The sequence below is a fragment of the Capra hircus genome, chromosome 7 (genome assembly GCF_001704415.2).
Source record: "Capra hircus breed San Clemente chromosome 7, ASM170441v1, whole genome shotgun sequence".
NCBI classification, from domain to species: Eukaryota; Metazoa; Chordata; class Mammalia; order Artiodactyla; family Bovidae; genus Capra; species Capra hircus.
The window spans coordinates 57,607,684-57,627,688 of record NC_030814.1 but is presented as its reverse complement, the minus strand read 5'-3'; positions in this window follow the sequence as shown (position 1 = coordinate 57,627,688).

Below are 20,005 nucleotides of genomic sequence, written 5' to 3'. Positions count from 1 at the left end.
CTTCAGTACTCTTGCCTGGAAAATCCCATGGATGGGGGAGCCTGGTAGGCTATAGTCCATGGGGTTGCGAAGAGTTGGACACGACTGAGCGACTTCACTTTCACTTTTCACTTTCATGCATTGGAGAAGGAAATGGCAACCCACTCCAGTGTTCTTGCCTGGAGAATCCCAGGGATGGCGGAGCCTGGTGGGCTGCCGTCTATGGGGTCGCACAGAGTCGGACACGACTGAAGTGACTTAGCAGCAGCAGTGCCTTATATGAGCTTCCTTGATGGCTCAGACGGGGTTAAGAATCCACTGCAATGCAGGAGTCCTGGGTTCAACCCTTGGGTTGGGAAGATCCCCTGGAGGAAGGCATGGCAACCCATTCCAGTATTCTTTGCCTGGAAAATCCCCATGGACAGAGGAGCCTGGGAGGCTACAGTCCATGGGGTCGCAGAGTCAGACACAACTGAGCAAGCATGCGCTGTGAGTGCCTACTGTGTCTCATTGGATGGGAAGACTGCGGGGAAGGCTACGGGGGCCTCCCCATCTTGTGTTATCTCTTCACCCTGAAAAGCTTCTGCGCTGCCCCTCCAGCTCACTGTCCTATTTATACTATCCGTCTTCCCTGCCTTTCGGACTCTGGTCTGCAGCATCACTTCCACCTCCAGTGTCTTCCTTTGGGCTCCTCAGCAGGGGACCCCCCCCCCTACCTGCCCATAGTCACAGCAGAGGAGTCCCAGGACTTCTTTAAAGACTGGGTGCACCAAGAATCCTTGTCAGAGCCCCGGTGGAGACTCAGGGTGAGGTGCCGGCTAGAGGAGCAGGAGGGGATGCAGCCAGCCAGCACTTCAAGCATCAGTCACGGTGCAGCAGGGGAAGATCAGAGCAGTGAAGGGGATCAGAATGAAAGCCACAGTCTGGTGGGCCTGGGGTGGGGAGGGAACGAAGAGCAAAGACCATCATACTGTGTCCTTAGACCCTGCTTCATCCTTCCCACCCAAACCTCCAGCCTGCCAACTGCCCCTGAGGCCTGCCCAGGTTGCCTAGTATTTGAAAGAGGCTGGGCCGTTAGAAGAAGCTCGAAGGAAGGGTAGCCGTATAAAGAGTTCTAAGCACCCAGTTTCAAAGAGTAGGGAGAGGGGGCTTCCCTACCCCAGCAACAATTCTACAACACCAGCTAAGGATCCTGTAATTCAATTCAATTCAATTCTGACACTATCAGGAAATATCATCAGATTCCACAGGCCAAGGGCTCAGTCCTGCAAGACTGATATCCCCACCCCCACTGCAGCCACCAATGGAAAGTCAAAGTTGTCACCTGGTCTACAGATGAAAGGTTCCAGTGACCGCCTCCTCCAGTTCAATTACTTTACTAGAGCAGCTCACAAAATTCAGAGAAACATTTTATTTACTAGATTACTTTTTTTTTTGGCCACATTGCATGGCTTGTGGGATCTCAGTTCCCCAACCAGGGATTGAACCCAGGCCACAGCAGTGAAAGCTCAGAGTCCTCACCTCTAGATCACCAGGGAACTTTGTAGATCACCATTTTTTAAATAAAATGCGCAGCAACAGCCAGATGAAGAAATGTATAGAATAATGTATGGGGAGAAAGCGTGTTGTTCCCATGCTCTTTGCAAGCAAGCCATTTCCCCTAAATCTCCCCATGTTCTCAACCTGGAAAACTCTCTGAACCTTTCCTTTGGGTTTATGTGGAGGCTTCACTACATAGGCATGATTGATTAAATCATTGGTCATTGGTGATTGAACTCAATTTCCAGCCTTTCCTCCCTGGAAGTTATAGGGTAGGGGGAGTATTAAGGGGAGTATTAAAAATTCCAAACTTCTAATCACATGGTTAGGTCTCCTGGCAACCAGCCCCATCTTTAGGTGACCAAGGGCTTTTCCAAGTCACCTCTTCAACATAACAAAAATATCTTTATGACTGCCACCAAGGATTTTATGAGCTCTGTGCCAGAAACAGGACAAAGACCAAATATATATTTCTGATTGTAAATCACACTATCACACCAAGTCACCAGCACCTACATTGCCTCTTCCTCATCTTCACCATCTTCATGACTGACAGTGCCAGGCACTCTACACACCTCCTCTCAGTGTGGCAGTTACGTGATTTGCCCAAGGTCACTGTGCTGTCTCATCTCAGAGCCCAGCTCTTAACCACAATGCTATGCTTGGTTATAGCCTAGAACCATCACCAATTCCTAATCCCAAAAGAACAGCCTCCACTGAGGTGGGGTCTACATGCCTTCTTTTAAAGATAATGGCAGAACAACTGAGCCCTCCCATCATTTTGATGTAGATTTCCCTTCCCATTTAGTGAAGGTGCTGTAGTTACTGGGACCACCTTTGGCAAGAAGAAATCTAACGGAAGACAGAATCATCAGATGTTCAGTCTGGCAAAGACCTGATGGCACACCTCTCGGGTCCCAAGTGAAAAAATAAAGAAAAAGGTCCACAGAGGCTTCCCACAGCCATTGGAAAGCAGCCATTTAAATTTGCAATTCGGTTTTTCTTGATATTTCTGCCCATGTTCTCGTGCTGGAGCTGGGTCTTTTGCAACCGGCCTACTTGCTGCTTTGTTAGATTTCCATTTTGAATTTCTGTTCTCTTATCCGCAAGCCCCTGGGAGCCTCCTGCTTCCTCTCATTTCTTGTGTCTTTAAAAACAACTCTCCTTGCCTGAGCTCCCTCCCATTGGATTTTGTCGTTTGCAGCTGGGTCTATCTCCCTCTCCCTCTTCCTTCTCTTCCTTCTCCCACCCAGACATCTTCCTCTTCTTCATTCAGCAGGGGGAGCAGGACCATCGAAGTCCCCCCCACCCCACCCCCGGCTCCAAGTGCCCCCAACCCAGCAGTGGCCACCTGCCCACCCTCCCTGATCTCTGGGGCGAGGGATGTGGGGGTTCTCTGGCTGTACTGCAGTGCCTCTAGCTGCAGCCTCCCCCACTCTCTCAGGGTTGCTAGAAGATTATTAGATAATTTTCAAATTTGTAAAGCGCCTTAAGCTCCTCGGAGGAAAGGTGGTATATGAGTGTAATAACAATAACAATCCTATCTGTCAGAGCCATTGAGAAAATGAATCTTGTTATCCTCAGGAACCAGTGGTAGGAACCTCAGCAAGAAACAAGAAAATAAAGCGTGGAGTGAGGTCTCCTGACCAATCAGAGGAGGGGAAAGTGCCACCCAGGGCTGGGAGACCCTCCCCTCCTCCCCATAGCTCAGTGCTGGTGGGAAGGGGCTCTCAGAAAGTTACCCAAATTGCCTCTGATGCTTCACCAATTAAAATGACTTTAGAACAAGTTGAAATCAACTTAGGGAGCAAAGCATTCTGATTTCTGAAACTCTCTGAAGGCAGCAGGGAAGACAAGTGTCTGAGCAGGTTGTCACTCACTCAGGAGTAATGATGGGAAAATCCATCCCAGTAACGTGATTGAGTTTGGTGAATTAGTGAGGATGTTTACACTGCATGCTGGAAGCCAGAGTGGGGCTGGCTGGGCGGTTGGGTTTTTGACGTGTGTGGCAGCTTCACTCCTAATGAGGTTCTCGGACTCATCACTCGTCCTGGCTGGACTCACTGTCGCTGACTTCAAGTCAGTCTGTCTCACTTTTCAAGCAAGTGGCTGGATGCTGGATGGGCCCTGGAGTCAGATGGAACTGGGTTTAACTTCTGGCTCTGACACTACCAGCCCTGTGACCTTGGGCAGAGCTCTGCACTGCTCTGAGCCTCAGTTTTCCCATAAATCTGTAAAAATCTGCGTGCTGATAGCACCCAATTCATGATGCTGTTGTAAAGGGAAATGAGATGAGCTACCTTTTTAGTTTTTTATTCTTCTCACCAAGCCCAGCATGGTCATAGAGAGAAAAGACAGTTGGGTTTCTTCTGTTGGGTTATTCTTCTGGAATATTCCTCTCACAACCAAGAAGAGACAAGGAAGACAGTCCATTTTGGCACACATAAGTTCTGACGCTGCATTTTGATGGCTGTGTAGTCTCAACCAAGTCACTTAACCTCTCTGAGCTTTGATTTTCTCATCTATAAAATGGGGACAACAATACAACCTCTCTGTGGGTTTCTGAACAGCCTTTCTAAGTTCTGAGCAGATACTTGTCAGTTTGCAAGTGGAGTCAAAGTCTAGGAAGGGAGGACGAGAACAGGTTGCCTTTCCCAGTCACCATGGCTACCTGATGGAGGAAGAGGAGGCAGAGGACCACTAGGGTATATTGTGAACCTCGTGTAGGGAGCCATAGTTAGGAGGGGCCCCTGGAATTCAAAGGCCAGGCTTGCTGAGAACTCACCAGAAGAAATTACAAGGGGCTACAGCATGAAAGACTGAAGTCAGATTGCAAACAGACTTCCAGACAATCGGGCAACAACAAGCCTACTCTTTCCTGGTGTCTTTGATTGTGCCTGATCAAAATCTCCCGAGAAAGAGAAGGAGGAAGAATACAGAAGGATGGATAGGGCTCCCCTACAGCCCGAGAAGAAGGTCATGGTGGTCCAGCAGGCTGCTCCCAGGCCTCTTTGAGCTGCATCCTCTGGAGGCCGGCCTTGTTAGAACCTCCCATGACCTTGAGGGGAAGTCCCTGGGCCTTACTCCAGAGCTAGGGCCGTGTCCTCACCGACACGGCCCAGGTCAGCGCCAGGCCACAGCTCTATTATTTAAGGGTTTCATAAAAGAGTGAACCTCCGGGCCTGGAAGAATGGCCGGGATCCTGACTTTTCCTGCACAGGAAATGTAGCAGCTGTGCCCAAGCCCTGGCTCGGCCTGCTGAGGACTCAAAGCCCCTGCAGAAGTTTCCCAGCCGGAGGGCCCCCCGCTGTGGCCAGGCTGGTGACACCTGGGCCCAGACTGGGAATGTCCTTTTCCGGCCTGAGCTGAGACCCACCCACCACCAGGCCCACGGCTTATGGACTCTGCAGTGATTTTATTGTAATTTCCTCGTTGTCGCAGTTAATAGCATTAGTTTGTTAATTACTGTATATTTTAAAAGTAAGAGGAAAGGGAATTCCCACTGGAGACTTGTTCTTGGCTGAAACGCTATGATGTGAGGGAAGGGAGAATGTGCATGGGGTAATGAGCTTGCTGGCTGCTTTCCGCTCCTCTTGACAGGGCCCAGGCCGAGGCAAGGCCCTCTCTCCTCCGACTGAGCCCCTTCCCCCCAGACCTACACTCTGATCAGAATGAGGCACCAGGCCCAAGGGGGAGGGGAGCTGGACCAGAGGGAAAAGAGTTACTAAGGAGATTGCTGGTGACAGGGGCAGTTGATTGAGTAGGGTGAAGATTAAATGAAAACAGAGCTGGAGTTTGGGGAGGGGCTCTCAAGTTTCAATTCAGGAGGCCAGTCCTAGAGGGAGGATGGAGGTGAAGATAGCATAGCTCTAGGAAGAGGCAGGGTTGCTCACAGAAACCTAGCTGAACGGGCTGACACTCGGTCCCCATGCTGCTGGCTGAGCCGAAGACCTGGTGGGGCTGCATCAGCTCAGAGAAAGGGTGCCTTTTGGTAAGTCTTCTGACTGCTGGGGTTCAGTGTGTGCTAGCCGGGGCCCTGAGTGTTCGGGCTTCTGCATTTTTCCACCTGGAGTCATTATCAGGGACTGAAACTGGGACCAGCCCCAGGAACCCAGAAGGAGTTGGCGAGGATGAAGAGCAGATAAGGAGAGAGAAGAGAGAGGGAGGGAGATGTAAAGACAGAGAAGGATGGGGGCTGAGCAAGAACTTCATACCATCTAGAGGAGCTGATTAAAATCCTGGAAGAAAATGTGATGGGAAGACTTTCTGTCTTCCTATTGAGACATTTAACCTAAAAGAAATGAGTTAAATAATTTATACAGAGAACAAGTGAAATTTGCTTTGATCAAATTAAAAAATATGACTCTGGAAATAAAGTGTCCGCCACGTCCCTTCCAGGCAGCAGAATGAGCTGCCGAGAAACAAAATGACAAAGACATAAAAATAACTAACCCTAACCCGGCGAATATTAGTGCTATATTTTTGGGGAGATTACATGGCATCACTGTGGGCCACGCAGAGAAATCCTCTCTAAGCACCAACAGGAGAGGTTTTGCTCATTGAGGAAGCCCCATAAAAACCAGAAAATGGATAAAATTTTCCTTTGCAAAAGCCAGCTGACTTCACTCAGGGGTTGGCCCAGAAACCACAAGGGATCAAGTTAAATTTCCCATTCGTGCCTTTCAGAAAAAGAAGAAAGTTGCTCACCTCCCCTCTTCAACTCTGTGTTTCTTGAAGCCGACCCCCTGTTCCTCTCCTGTTTACCCTTCACATAACACTCACACTCTAAAGAAGGATCCCATTTGAACTCTAAGACTCCTGAGCAAGGGGTAAGCATGGTTCCCTTTAAAGTTAACCTGCCTGAGCCTCAGTTTACCACTCTTTAAAATGGGCCTACAGCCCCTGCACAGAGTTGCAATCGGGATTAAAGGAGATGATAGAGCCTGGCCTGTGGGGGCAGTCAGTAAGTGCAAGGGATTATCTCTTCCTCTTTGACCTGATAAAAGGTCCAGTAAGTGCAGAGCCCCCACTTGATCTACACCTCCGAATGGACAGCCCACACCAGACATGGTTAGTCCAATTCTGGAGAGTTTAGCCTCAGGGACACCAGTCTGTCTGTCTTTGGGGGACCAAGGGGCCAAGAAGACACTTAGTTCCAATATCTGGAGAGATCTGAGGTTAGCCCTCTAGGGCTGCAGTTTCCTGCTGAATTTAAATGCTTTGGACAGTATCAGGTTCAGATTCTGACTTCACCACTTGCTTAGCTGCATGATCATAGCCATGTTAACCTAATCCCTCTATTTGTCTTTTTTATCTGCGAAATGGGAATAATTTTAAAATGGATCTCATAGGATTGAATGAAATAAGGGGTATAAAGGGCATGCTTAGCATGTAGTAAAAGTTCAATATATATTATTTTTCACAATGACCTTGAGAGAGACATTCAAGGTCAGAGTGAATTTTCTTCCCAAGCCTTCAGTTATGCTTACTGATTCCCACATGGGAGAAGCTAAGACACTGACCTGTTCTGGTCTCTCCATAGGAAGGGCTGTGGTCCTCTTTAGGACCACCTTGAAAGTCTCTGACCTACCCTGATGGCACAGGGCAGGGGAACCAGGATGAAGAGGGAACTCGCCCCACTGACATAGGAAGCCTGGAGGACTGTCTGGCTGTGAGACTGGAGGTGTCAGGGGGCTGGAATGGCAGCCTTCATGTTCCCAAAGGTCTGTCACTTGCCAGAGGGGGTCTGACAGTGAATATAGACTCTTACTGAAGTGCTCTTGGATAATAGGAGTTTTGTAGCAATAAGAGTTTGCCTCCTCCTGAGGTAGTGATTTCCTGGTCCCTGGAGTAGGGAGTGGAAACAGAGGCACCTGTGGAGGCAACCTGGCCTCAGGAGCAGGGAAGAGCATTTACTCTCTCTGTGCCAGTCATTTCTGTATCTACCTGGGGGTATCATAGAGGGGCAGTGAGCATCCCCCAGATAAACAGTCCATGTGTAGCTCTCAGAGGGTGTCAAGCAGGTTCAAGGTCAGAAACCACCAACCTGTGGGGTCTTGGGGTTTTTTGTGCTCCTCCTTTTCCTTCTCTCAAGGAGATCTCTTCCCTTTTCCCACCCCAGCCCGCTGAGAACCTCTGAGAAAAGCAAAGACCATATGGGAATAGAGTCTGTACATATTGTGGGGCTGTTGGTTAAATGGTGTGAAGGTAAAGGAGGGAGAAGCAGGTGATGTAGGTGTGGGGTGTGTGTGTGTGTGTGTGTGTGTGTGAAGGAGAGAGGGAGAAGGAGGGATGGGAGAAGAGGAAGAAGCAGAGACAGAAAACAGAAATCTATAAAGAGAGGGAAAAGATAGGAAAGAACAGATACAGAAAAAGAGAGAAATACTGAGAGGGAGGAACAGAAATGAGAGAGAGAAGATTCAGAGCAAGAGGCAAGTCCGAGAGTGGAAGCAGCCCCATGCCCGAAGCTGTGCTCGCCTCTCTGGTCCATGACGTGAAGTGGAGTGGGGTTGGGGGTAGGCCTGGGAAACACGCGTGTATACACACAGGCCAGGCCACAGAGCCACCATATCAGGGCAAGTATGTCAGCCCTGGGATGGGGATGAGCCGGCTTTTATCTCCTCCGGCTGCGCAGGATTTACAAGCTTTTGAAATGCAGGATTAATAAGAAGAGGCCGGTGTTTTAATCTATAATGGAACAGAAAGTATCATTATTGTTAAATAATGCACAGCCTGTCGTTTATTAAGAATTAATGGTTTATCGAGTGCTCAGGTTGCTGCAGCCTCCTCTGCCCTCCCAGGCCCGGACTCCTAGCCACTGGTCTGGCCACGCGACTGTGCCCCCCAGAGCCCAACTGGCTGTGGGCAGGCTGGAGGGGATGCAGCCCATCAGTGCAGGGCTGCCGAGGCTCTGTGCTCTTGTGCCCAGGCTTCTCTGAGGCCTTCTGGGCTCAGCTAGGGGTGGGATCAGGGCTTTAAAGTCAGGAAGACATGATGGGGAGGAACTCCCCTCGTGTCTTCATCCTGGATCCACTTACCTTTTGTGGGGAGACAAAAACATGTCCTCATCACGTGAGGCTTCCCCCATCCATCCTCTTTTTCTAGGCCTATGACATTCAATTTCCACCTCTCATACCGAGTCCCCTGAAAGTGGTGATGATACAGACACTAGAGATGCAGGAAATCCCTTCCCGCCTTCACCCCTTTGGAACCTGGAGGAAGGGATCACACAATCACCAGGAGAAGCAGGCACCTGCAGAGGCAACCTGGCCTCAGGAGCAGGGAAGAGTGTTTACTCCCTCTATGCCAGTCATTTCTGTGTCTGCCTCATCACCCTAGGAGGTGTCATTTCTCCTTTTTATAGATGGGAAAACTGAGGTTTGGAGGAGTGAAGTCATCTGTCCAAGGCCATGCCACATATTCTATTTTACTGCAAAGCCATTTCCACTCTAGACCTGGAGTGTCGGTACTGAGCTCCCCTCTCATCTGAAAATGGGAGGCCTCGGGACAGCACTGCAAGAACTGCTCTAGGGTCTGTCACAGGGAGAGAGCTGTGACTGTAGTAATGCCCCAAGCAACAGCACAGCCCTCAGGAAAAGTGACTCAAGGAGCCAGTGAGTGGCTGAGGCAGGATTGGCAACCCAGGAGCTTGATGCCCGACTCAGCATCACAGCTGGCCTCCCTCCTTGAGCCCCTGTGACACAGACTCCCTGTCTTTCCCTGCTACCAATCTGTGTGGATTGGGCCTCTGGCCAGAGGTACCCATGTCCAGACACAGAAACTGACCGTGTGTCCACCACATCTGAGGCTGGGATCAGAGCTGTGTGACCTTGGGCAAGTTAGTCAGCTTCTCTGAACCTCTGTCAAATGGTAATAGCACCTGCCTCAAAGGATTATTGCAAGTACTAAATGAGAAGTACTCAGTGTTGATACTGGGTAGTAAGAGAAGCATTGGTGTCACTGTCATTAATTCCAGTGCGGGCATGCTCCCAGCATCCAAAGCCTACCAGTTTCCACTTCATTCATTCAGACCACAAACATGTTTTGAGCACCAACTATGTAACAAGCATATACTCACTTAGCACCTATTTTGGCCAGGCTGTGTGCCAGGGATAAGTGGTGAACAAGCCAGAAACTATGCCTAGACCCAGACATTCCCCATCTCACCTTTCACTGCCTGTTCCATCTCCTCACGCTTCATTCTTTTCCATCTCACTCAATCCCAGCTGCCGCTCCAATCTCTCATCACTGCCTGCTACCTTCAACCCCATCCCTTTTCCACCTGGCACCCTCTAGCAGCTCTCCCTCTATCCCCGTCCTGTCCTCACCTCTATCCCCAATATCTGCCATCCTCCACCCTCTGTTTCCTCCCTTCAGTTCATTCCTTCTTCCCCTTAGCCTCATCCCCAACTCCTTCCTCATCCTCTTCTTCATCTTTTCCTCCATCCACAACCTCAACTCCCCTCCCATCTCGTCTTCATCTCACCCCATCTCTTTCCTGATTCCCATTCTAGTCTTTCACTGCCAGCCCCGCCCCAGGACTCCTAGTTCAGGGTCCGTGGTCCTGAGTGGGGAGGAGACACTGCCTCCAGAGGCCACGGCAGAAAGGTGCACTCCAGGGGCTGAACCCCCAGTTTCCCCAGGGCTAGGACAGCCCCAGAACGTGCTGTGGGTCGAGTCCCCTCAATCGGCTGGAGTGGGAAGGGCCCTGGCTGGGCAGCAAGCCATGTCTTCACTCCCCACCCCCACCCTTCCCTCTCTCCTCTGGGCGGGCCTCCATGCTGGGACCTCGGCCCACAGCCCGGCTCCTCACGCGGCTCTCATTTTATTAACCTGCCTGTCGCTGCTCTCGCCACTGAATAGGGCCTATGTGGGGGGGGGGGGAACACTGGCAAGGGGGGCCTTAGGCTTTGCTGGGGATCACCATGGAAACAGCAGCCTCGGCCAATCAGAGGGCCAGCAGCACCAAGTGCAGCAGGCAGCTCGGTCTCGGAAGCCTCGTGCAGCCTGCAGGCTGACTCCTGCCTGACAGGCCCTCGCAGCCCAAGCAGAGGGAGAGAAGGAAAAAAGGGGGGCACAACCCTGGGGGAAGAGGCATAGGGTGGAGTGGTGGGAGTATGAGGCCAGAGGATGCTGAGGGCCTGATTAGAAGAGGAGAGATGGGGGAGGGGATTGGAGCCTCCTGGGTAGGGGTTTGGAGGAGGAACCTCAGAGGCCTGGGGCAGAGGCTGAGTTTCTCCCCAACTGCAGTCTTGGTCTCAGCCCAGTTTCTCAGCCTCCGCGGAACTGACATTTGGGACCAGCTACGTCTTTATTGTGGGGGACGCAGTTCTGAGCTTTCTAGGATATTGAGCTGCATCCTTGGCTTCTACCCACTAGAAGTGAGTAGCTTCCCCTCACCATCCAATCCTAACAACCGAAAATGCCTCCAGATGCTGCCCCATGTCTGTTGGTTGTGGGGGGGTGGGGGGGCGGGGTGTACATAATCGCCCTCGGTTGAGAATCACTGGCCTGAGCCCTCACAGGGTAGTGGTTATCATTTGTGCAACTTGCTCCCTCTAAGCTTACTTCCCAGAGGGAAAGCAGGAAGGAGGAGGAAGAGGAAAATAGTGGGGATGAGAGAAAGGAAGAGGAGGAAGGAGCCTGGGCCAGGATTCCTGGTGGGTGGAGAGCCTTGGGGAAATAGGGATGTAGGAGAGAGTGCCGCCTCCCCTCAGGCTGCCAATTTACATTACAGGGATTAAAAAATAAAGTGAGAGGTCTAAATGCCTTTCCTTGTTGAAGTTCCTTCTGCTGGGTGCACCCTCTCTGTCCTTCACCAGCCAGGAATCTTAGCCTTCCTTCAGGCTCATAATTGGTACCACATCCAGGAAGCCCTCCCTGATTCTCTCAGCAGATTAATCTTTCTTTTCTCTAACACTCCTTGCCGTGTTGCTTCTTTCTCCACGTTACCGTTCACATGGTTCATCCTAATAACAGTAGTTACCTTTGTGGACAGTTTCCTGTGTGCCAAATGCTGCACTAAAGGATGAAAGGAAGCTGTGCACATGTTCTCGCCACAGCTCCATGGGCTGGCTACTATTTATATCACCATTTTACAGACGAGGAAACTGAGGCTTAAGTAAAATAACTTGCCTAAGGTCACCCAATTAGTAGAAGCACAGTGAGGACTCAAACCCAAGTGTTCACGACTCCAGGGCTGACAGTACCTGCCGCTGGAGGCTGTGCAAGCATCCATCTCCCCTGTTACATTTGGGCTCGCTTGTGATGCCCAGCACAGGGTTGGTGAGTGGTGGGTGCTTAAGAGCTGTTTGGATTGGTTGGTGGTCTCTGGAAAGGTCTGAGTAGGCAGCTGGGCATCAAGCCCGAGGAGGCTGGGATGGAACTGGCTGTGGCAGGGTGCTGGGTGCCTCCTGAAGGCCCTCAGGTCTTGCTGTGGCCTGCATTCACTGGGTCAACCCCATGCAGGGCAAGTGTCCTGGGACCACATCCCAGCTACACTGCTTCACTGGGCTGCCTGAGGTCTCAGAACTGACCTGTCCTGCAATTCTTAGGGATGCTGCACCATGGCCCCCCCTAGTGGCCAGAGGGTCACGATAGCAGGTGGTGGGAGTGAGTGTGCAGTCCGAGTGCTCACACACAGTCCAGGCTTCTTTCTGAACCCCATTCCCAGGCTCCAAGGCCACCCTTGGGGAGTTGGAGACAGAGGCCTCAGATGACCATATGCTGGTGGAACCTGACCCCTGACTCCAGCATGGAGGACAAAGCAAAGCCCCATTCCCCACAGAGAAAGAGCCCCTCTCCCTCCTGGCTCATTTGAAGCGAAGAGGGTAGTGTTGGCAGAGGACTTCCATCTCAGCCTCTCCCACAGTGTAGATTCCACCCCCGTGCCTGCCTTACATTCAGCAAGAGAGGGTTTGAGGCAAAGAGGTGTCTGCCAGGAAGCATCTCGTGGTGCTGCTTCCCTCCCAGGTTAGGGTTTTGATCTGGAATCCAGGAGCTGGAGTCCCAGGGGGCTCACATCAGAACTGCTCCCCTACCTGAGACATGCATCCGCCATCCTCCTCCCCCAGGAACCTGCAACACTGGCACCTCAGCTTTGAAGGCAGGGCTTCTGACAGGCTGCTGTTGCCATGGCAACCCCATCTCAGGCTGCCCTACCCAGTGCTTCTCTCCACCCACCTCCCTCCACCCTGAACCCACATCACCTTCATTCATAGAATGAGAATGGCTTAACATCAGCAGAGTGGACACCCCTCTGTCTCGCCCGCTCCTCTCTCTCTTTCCTCTCATTCAACCGAGATCCATAAGCCAGGGAGAGAAATGACTGAATGAGTAGGAGTTGGGGTGGGAGTGAGGCTGGACTAGTGTGGGTGGAAGGGTAGGATAGGAATGGGAAGGAGCCATGGCTCAGTCCCCACCCCCAGCGTGTGGGCCCCCGAGGCTTGGGCCTTGGCTCTTCCTATTCCCAGCTCTGTCTTAGTTCAAGGACCTATGTCTATCTCGGCTCCAGCTCTGTGACGATCTAGGGCCCAGACAGGCTGTGTGATGGCCCCAGAGCAACACAGGGCCAGGTCTCAGCCTCCAGGCTCAGGTTTTCTCTCCAGGACCAACTAAACTGTAGCTCAGAGGCCAGATGCAATGGCTCAGCCCTGGAACTCAGCCCAGGAGCACCAAGGCTGCTCCTGACCTGGCACCTCTTCCTGTGTAAGACATTGCCTAGCAGGATTGTAGAAGGGTGGAGGGATTCCAGTTTACAGCGGGATTAGAGGAAGGGCTAGAGGGGAGCCTCAGACCCCAGCCCTGGTTAAACAATGTGACTCTTTGGTTTCTGAGTGTTGGCAGGTGCTACTGGAAAGTCAGGCCAGGCCAGCTCCGAGCAGGCATCAGTCCCATCCCTGCAGGAGGCCTTGAGCATGGTCAGCAACTCAGCCTCAGAATCAGCCAGCCTGGGTTTGAATTATAATGCCCTCATTTATTCACTGTGTGATACTTACCTTTTCTGAGCCTAGATTTCCTTATCTAAAAAAGAGATAGTAATTATATACAGGCACAGTCATCCCTCAGTATCCATGGAAGATTGGTTCCAGGAGCCCCTGCAGATAACAAAATCTGAGGATGCTCAAGTCCCTTATATAAAATGGTATGGTACAGTGAATACAGCCAGCTCTCCATATCCTCGGAAGTAAAACCCATGGTAGGGAAGGTTGTCTGTACAAGGCTAACATTTATGAATTCTACATCCCTTTCGGACGCCATACTTTAGGTGCATTATCTCATTTAATTCTCATAAAAGCCCAGTGACATAGATATCATTATTGTTATGTGTCTTTTACAGAGGAGAAACGGAGGCTCAGGGAGGTTAAAGTGAATCACCTGTCAGGAGGGCAGGGCTTTATATCCAGGCAGCATGAGATAATGTATGCAATAAATAGGGAGTCTTATTAGTAAGAGTCTGTGACTGAAAGTGGGGCTGTGCCTCTTGCTTCACTTACTCTGAGGATGCACAACCTTCTCCAGCAACCAAGATGGCATACTGCTAGAAGAGGCTTGAGGGTAGGGGGTCACAGAGGAGCCTAAGCTTGGTGAGGTTGGGGATGAGATGGATATAGGAAGGGAGACTAGCTCTGGTCCAAGGAATGTCTGAACTGGCAGAACTGTGAGACCATCTCTAGGTCAACCCCTCAACCGAGAGGACAGCAAGCTTGTGAAATCTCAAGGAGGAAGCGACTTGTCCAAGGTCACCTGGTAAATGGACAGCTCTACCTCCCTCCTCGGGGCTTCCCTGCTGGCTCAGTGGTAAAGAATCTGCCTGCCAGTGCAGGAGATGCAGGTTCGATCTCTGGGTCGGAAAGATGCCCTGGAGAAGGAAATGGCAACCTACTCCAGCATTCTTGTCTGGGAAATCCCATGGACAGAGGAACTTGGTGGTCTACAGTCCATGGGCCGTTGCAAAAGAGTCAGAGGACTTAGCAGCTAAACAACAACAAGCAAACTTCCCTGCCTCAACCCTTTGTCGCCTTTGGTCAACACATTAAGGTCAAGGTCAATAGCCTCGGAGGCTTAGGGTCCCTCGTCTTTCTCCTTGGGGTACTACCCTGGAACTCAAAGTCACCCAGTCAGATCTGCAGCTTCCCTGCATTCCACCCGCCCCTAGCTCCTCCACCCTTCCCTGAAAGGGTCCCCCACTCCCGAGCAGCCCGCCCCTCTAAAAACCTCCAAACACTGGGGCTTAACCATCTCCCCCACCTCCCACCTTGAGTGAATGTGCTGAACAAACATCATTGTTCCCCATACAATGGATACAAAGAACTTGGGAATTCACAGAATGGTCCTGAATTTCAGCTTCCTTCCCCTCCAAGCCCCAGAGAGATCTATTGTCTGTAAACTCCACTTAAAATATGCACCGTTGCTCCAGCTGGGGATCCACTTAAGACATTCGGAAGAGCCTCCCCCACTCCCACCCCCTTCCCCAGCCCTTTCAGAGCCAGGCTGGGAGGATGGGAAGAACCACCACCGAGAAGGAAGCTGGAAATGACCCAGCCCCCACAGTATTCCTGAGTGCCTGGGGCCCCCATTTTACAGCTGAAAGGACTGATTAGCAGTGCGATTGAGGGACCTGGTTCCCCGGTAGACCCCAATCAGAGTACTTTGTCTTCAGGGGAGACTTCAGGGCCCCCCTCTCTCTTCTCCTGTCTGCTCACAACAAACCTCCAAGGACAGGGAGCTCGCTAGCTTATAAGACACCTGTTTCACTCCTGAAATTTCTCATTATTATAAGACCTTCCTTAGAAGGAGCTTCACTTACCTCCTGTTAACAGCCCAGTCCTCCACGTCCTGGCCCCCATTTTAATGTGGTCTTCCTTTGGTGTGTGACAGGACTCCTAGGATTTGAAAGCTGCCATTGCAGCTCCCTAAAGTTGTCTTTCTCCTGAGCACTTTTCCTCCACTCCCCATTAGCCCATGGTTTTTAGTCCCTCCCCCCTCCGATTCCCCTCTTGTCTATGCTCATCCTATTCCCTTCGTCTGTGTGTCACTGAGGACTTATACTGGTGGGGCCCATAAGTATTTATTCAACAAGTATTTAGTAAGTGCCCTCCAGGTACCAAGCACGGTGCTAACAGCTGGGGAGACAGACAAGATCCCAACTCTCCTGAGGTTCGTTAATAGTGGGGGGGAACTCGGATACTAACATCAGATAAGCACAAGAATTAATGCATAATTACTAAGTAAGATAAGGGATATGACTAAAGGAACTTGATAATGTGAAAACATCTAAAAAAGGAACCTGATTAATTGTGGAAGGGGGGACCACCATAGGCTTCCTGGCATCCAAAGGAAATAGGCTTTAACTAGAGAAAGAGGGTAAGGAAGAGCATTCAAAGTGGTGGGCACAGATTGTGCAAAGGACCTGTGGCAAGAAGCTTGTCTTATTCAAGGAACTGAAGAAGCCAGTGGGATTGGAGGCCTATTGGGGGTGGAGATAGGAGGTGTGTGTGGCGGGGAGGAGGTATAGGCCTCATTGAGGAGTTGAACTTCATTCTGAGAGCTTCGAAAAGATGTGTACATGTAATAAGGGCTGATTGAAATTTGCCTCAAAAAGACATAAATACTTAGAAGTGGCTGCTCCCAAAGCAGTTCTGCGCTTTTGCACTTATGCTCTTTTCCCAGGTTTTTCTGAGGTTTAAGAACTTGCCCAACCCACCCAGCCTAAAGGAGCCCCCACCACATGCCCTATCACTCTCTACCCCCTGTCTTATTTTTTTATAGCACTTTCACAATCTGAGATTGAATTATCTCCTTCCATGTTTCCTCTTGCTCTCTTCTTTCTCTAGAAAGTAAACTCTGTATGGGCAGGAATTTTGTCTGTCTTGTCACTGCTGCATTATAGCATCTGACCCTGGTAGCACATAGTAGGCCCTCAGTAGATAATCAGTGAACAAATAAATGAATTACTGAATGTATTTCAAGATAAAAGGACCAGTGTTTACCTGCATGTGTGCACGCTAAGTTGCTTCAGTCATGTCTGACTCTTTGTGACCCTATGGACTGGAACCTGCCAGGCTCCTCTGTCCATGGGATTCTCAGGCAAAATTACTAGAGTGGGTTGCCATGCCCTCCTCCAGAGGATTTTCCTGACTCAGGGATCAAACCCCACACCCACTCCTCCACCCCCTCTCTTGTGTCTCCTGCATTACAGGCAGATTCTTTACCCCTGAGCCCAGTGTTTATCCGCAGAGACACATATATGTAAATGTATAGGTATTTATGAGTAAGTGCATATGGACCTGCGTGAACCGCCTCTCAAGGGGCCTCTTAGACAATCCAGAGTCATGGCCTGAACAGTTCATTGTTCTGTTTCAGCTTATCAGTACCCACCCCTCTGACTGGATGACAACATATACAAGCACACGTGTCTCAGATCAGTTAGTTAACCAAGGATGAGGGTGGAATTTTAAGTACCCTATGGCAGGGCCCGGAAAGAGATTGATCCATGTGGCTTGGAAGTGGTAGAGCTCCTCACAGACTCCATCTCTTCCCACCCCACCTCACCTCCTCTTGGGGTCCCAGCCCACCTCCACTGTTCCTTGTATGCTGTTCTACTGGCAGGGGGAAAGGGGTGGAGGTGAGGGGGTGGGGGGTGGAGTGTGTGTGTGGGAGTCTGAACCAGGTGTTTTGTGGTCCTAGAACAGAAGACTTAGAATTTAGTGAGATTTACATGATTTGGGAATTTGACTCATTAGACAATTTTTTAAACAAGCATTTATTAACTTACTGAGCATCCACTAAGTGCAAAGTATGACTAGGGACTGCCACATGCATCCGTAAAGCTGATTCAGGGCAGATTGTGAAAAACTACTTAGGTGGAAACCTTAGGATTCAAAGTTCTGTACTCCCAGAGTACTCATGGGCTAGGGGTGGGGTTAGAGGGGCAGGCACAATTAAATCCCAGTTGGGGAGTTCTGGAATAGTTTATTGGAGTATTATGTAAAATAATGACTGCATAGAGTACTTACTACATATTAGGCTCTTTTTACCTGGATTTTCCCACTTATTCTTCACTATAAGCCCCTCTGTGTGTGTGTGTGTTTGCACGTGCACTTGATTGCTATTATTATCCCATTTACAGATGGAGAGACTAAGGCTCAGGGTTATCCAACTTTTGAACGGCTGTTAACGGCTGGGTGGATTGTCAAGCTCAGGAAGAGGGTCCACAGCTCCTGCTCTGAGCCATAGTGGTGGGCTTAGCTATGCCGAAAGCAAAGGTAGGACATGGGTGGGCAGATAGAAGTCCATTCTAGGAAGAGGATGCAGCTTGAACAAAAGCTGGTCTACAGTGCTGCCAGATTTGTCTATTTTTTAAAATCTCTGGTAGCCTAAGATCTTAGGAGATGGAAAAAATAGCTATTCTGACTTTTTCCTCCCCCTGGCCTTTAGCAAACTAGCCCTGAAATGGATTCCTATCCTAAGGTGTGCTCTTCTCTAGTCCCCAAACAGAATTTTATGCAAGAGTGGGCCCAGAGATTGGGGGACAGTGCTTCTGGTAAATTGATCTCCCTACTCTGGCTAGGGATGGGGGCCACTTGGGGACACTCTCTGGGCCAAGCTGGTCCTCTGCCCATCTGCATCCCTGCCTCCTGACTCATTTCGTTCCAACCAATAGACTCGTAGCATGCAAATTTAATGAATAGGCAAAGAAATGATAGGCTCATTTCCCCCTGATGTAATAATGCCACTATTCAAGTAACTCCTATGTACCCTACCCCCACCTCAATTCAGGGCATTTGATCATGTTTCTGGCAAGAATCCCCCACTCCTCTATTTCCCCTTTTCCCATTCTGAGTTAGCAAATCACTTTAAAATGCCCGACTCATCTCCCAAGGGATGGGATATGTGGAAGACCAGGAAGCCAGCACCCTTGGGCTCAAACCACTGTGGCCCTCCTGGGAGGCCCTGTATACCTCTGCTGGCTGTGAGTAGCATCAAATCCAGGATAACAGAGCCCATTTACTAAGAGATTTTGTGAGAATCCATGTCCAAAGGCTTCCTGAAACCAAACCCCAGCATATCGGCTGTTCCTTTCAGCCCCTAATTTAGTAATTCTATTGAGAAAAAGAGATTGTGGGTTTTTTTATTTGGTGTGATTTATTCTTTATCATATAAATAATAATAATTTACACAAAGCTCTTCCCCAAACAGAAGAGAATCTGTACATAAAAATAAACAAAAATTAAACTGAGCTGGGCCTGGTGCCCAGAAAACCAGCCAATTCCAAACACAACCAGGGGGAAAATCTCCTCTAGGTCCTGGGAGCTCTGGGGCTTTGGCTGGAATTCTGGGTGGAGGCTCTGGTCCGGGAAGTCAGTGCCCTCCCTTCCCTTGATCCTGGGTAGGATGATGGCACCCCTGGCAGCTAGCATCCGGGGAGAGCCAGCCAGCAGACTCTTTGGGCTGAGAGGTAGGTGGAATTTGGACCCAAAGGAATAATCAATTTTTAAAACTCCTGGGCAGTGTTGCTTGCTGTTGGCATCCAGGGACTGTAAGAGCTACTGTGACTGGGAAGATGGGATACTGGCCAACACCCAAAGTGGGTGGAAGCTGCTTGTGCTTCCATCTTTCCCTTGTAGCTCATTAGAGGCATGGGTTGAGCAGAATATTTTCTGATCTTCTGTTCCCTTGGAGCTCTGACCCCCCCATCCCTGGAGGCTTGTTATTTCTATAGATATTGAAAGATGACAAGCAATCTCCTTGGCCATTGATTAATTTCCCTCAACAGACACTCTGGCTGTTCGCAACTTCTCTCTCCCACCTTTTATTTCCAGAAAAGTCTCTAAGAGGGAGACTGTCTTTCTGCATTCTGGCTTTGTATCTTTAGTTGAGGGCGTATATACGGCTGGAGGAGACTGTAAGCTCTCTTCTCTCGTCCTGTCTCATCTCATGGCAGGAGTTAGGTTCGCATTGGTCCCTAAGGACACAGTCCTTTGCAATTATGGATTTATACCTGGTGAAAGTGGTGCTGATGCTAATATGATAATGCTGAAGATGATGTTGGCAAAGATGACAGGGAAGATAGAGGAAGGGGGAGTGCAGTAACAACACGGAGCCTGCCCTGTATCTCTGGGGATTATCTGGCTTAGGCTGAAATAAGAAATGAGAAAATGAGAATTGGGAAGCTGGCAGTAATGGCTATGGAGATGGTGAACGTAGAGACCAGGAGAAAGGGAAAGTGAGGGTACATTATGAAGCTCCAGGTGAGGAATAGCTGGGGAGGGGTGAGGAGCCAGATCCTAGGAGCAGACATTCTGGTTTTAGATTCCAACTAACATTTATAACACAACTTACACTTATAGCTTAGATTAGTTATTCAGCCTCGCTGAGTCTCAGCTTCCTCATCTGTCAAATGAGGATCGTAATATTAATAGTGCCTGTCTTAGAGGGCTGCTGAAACTGCATGTAAAATGTCAGCTCATGGTAAACACTGTGTAAG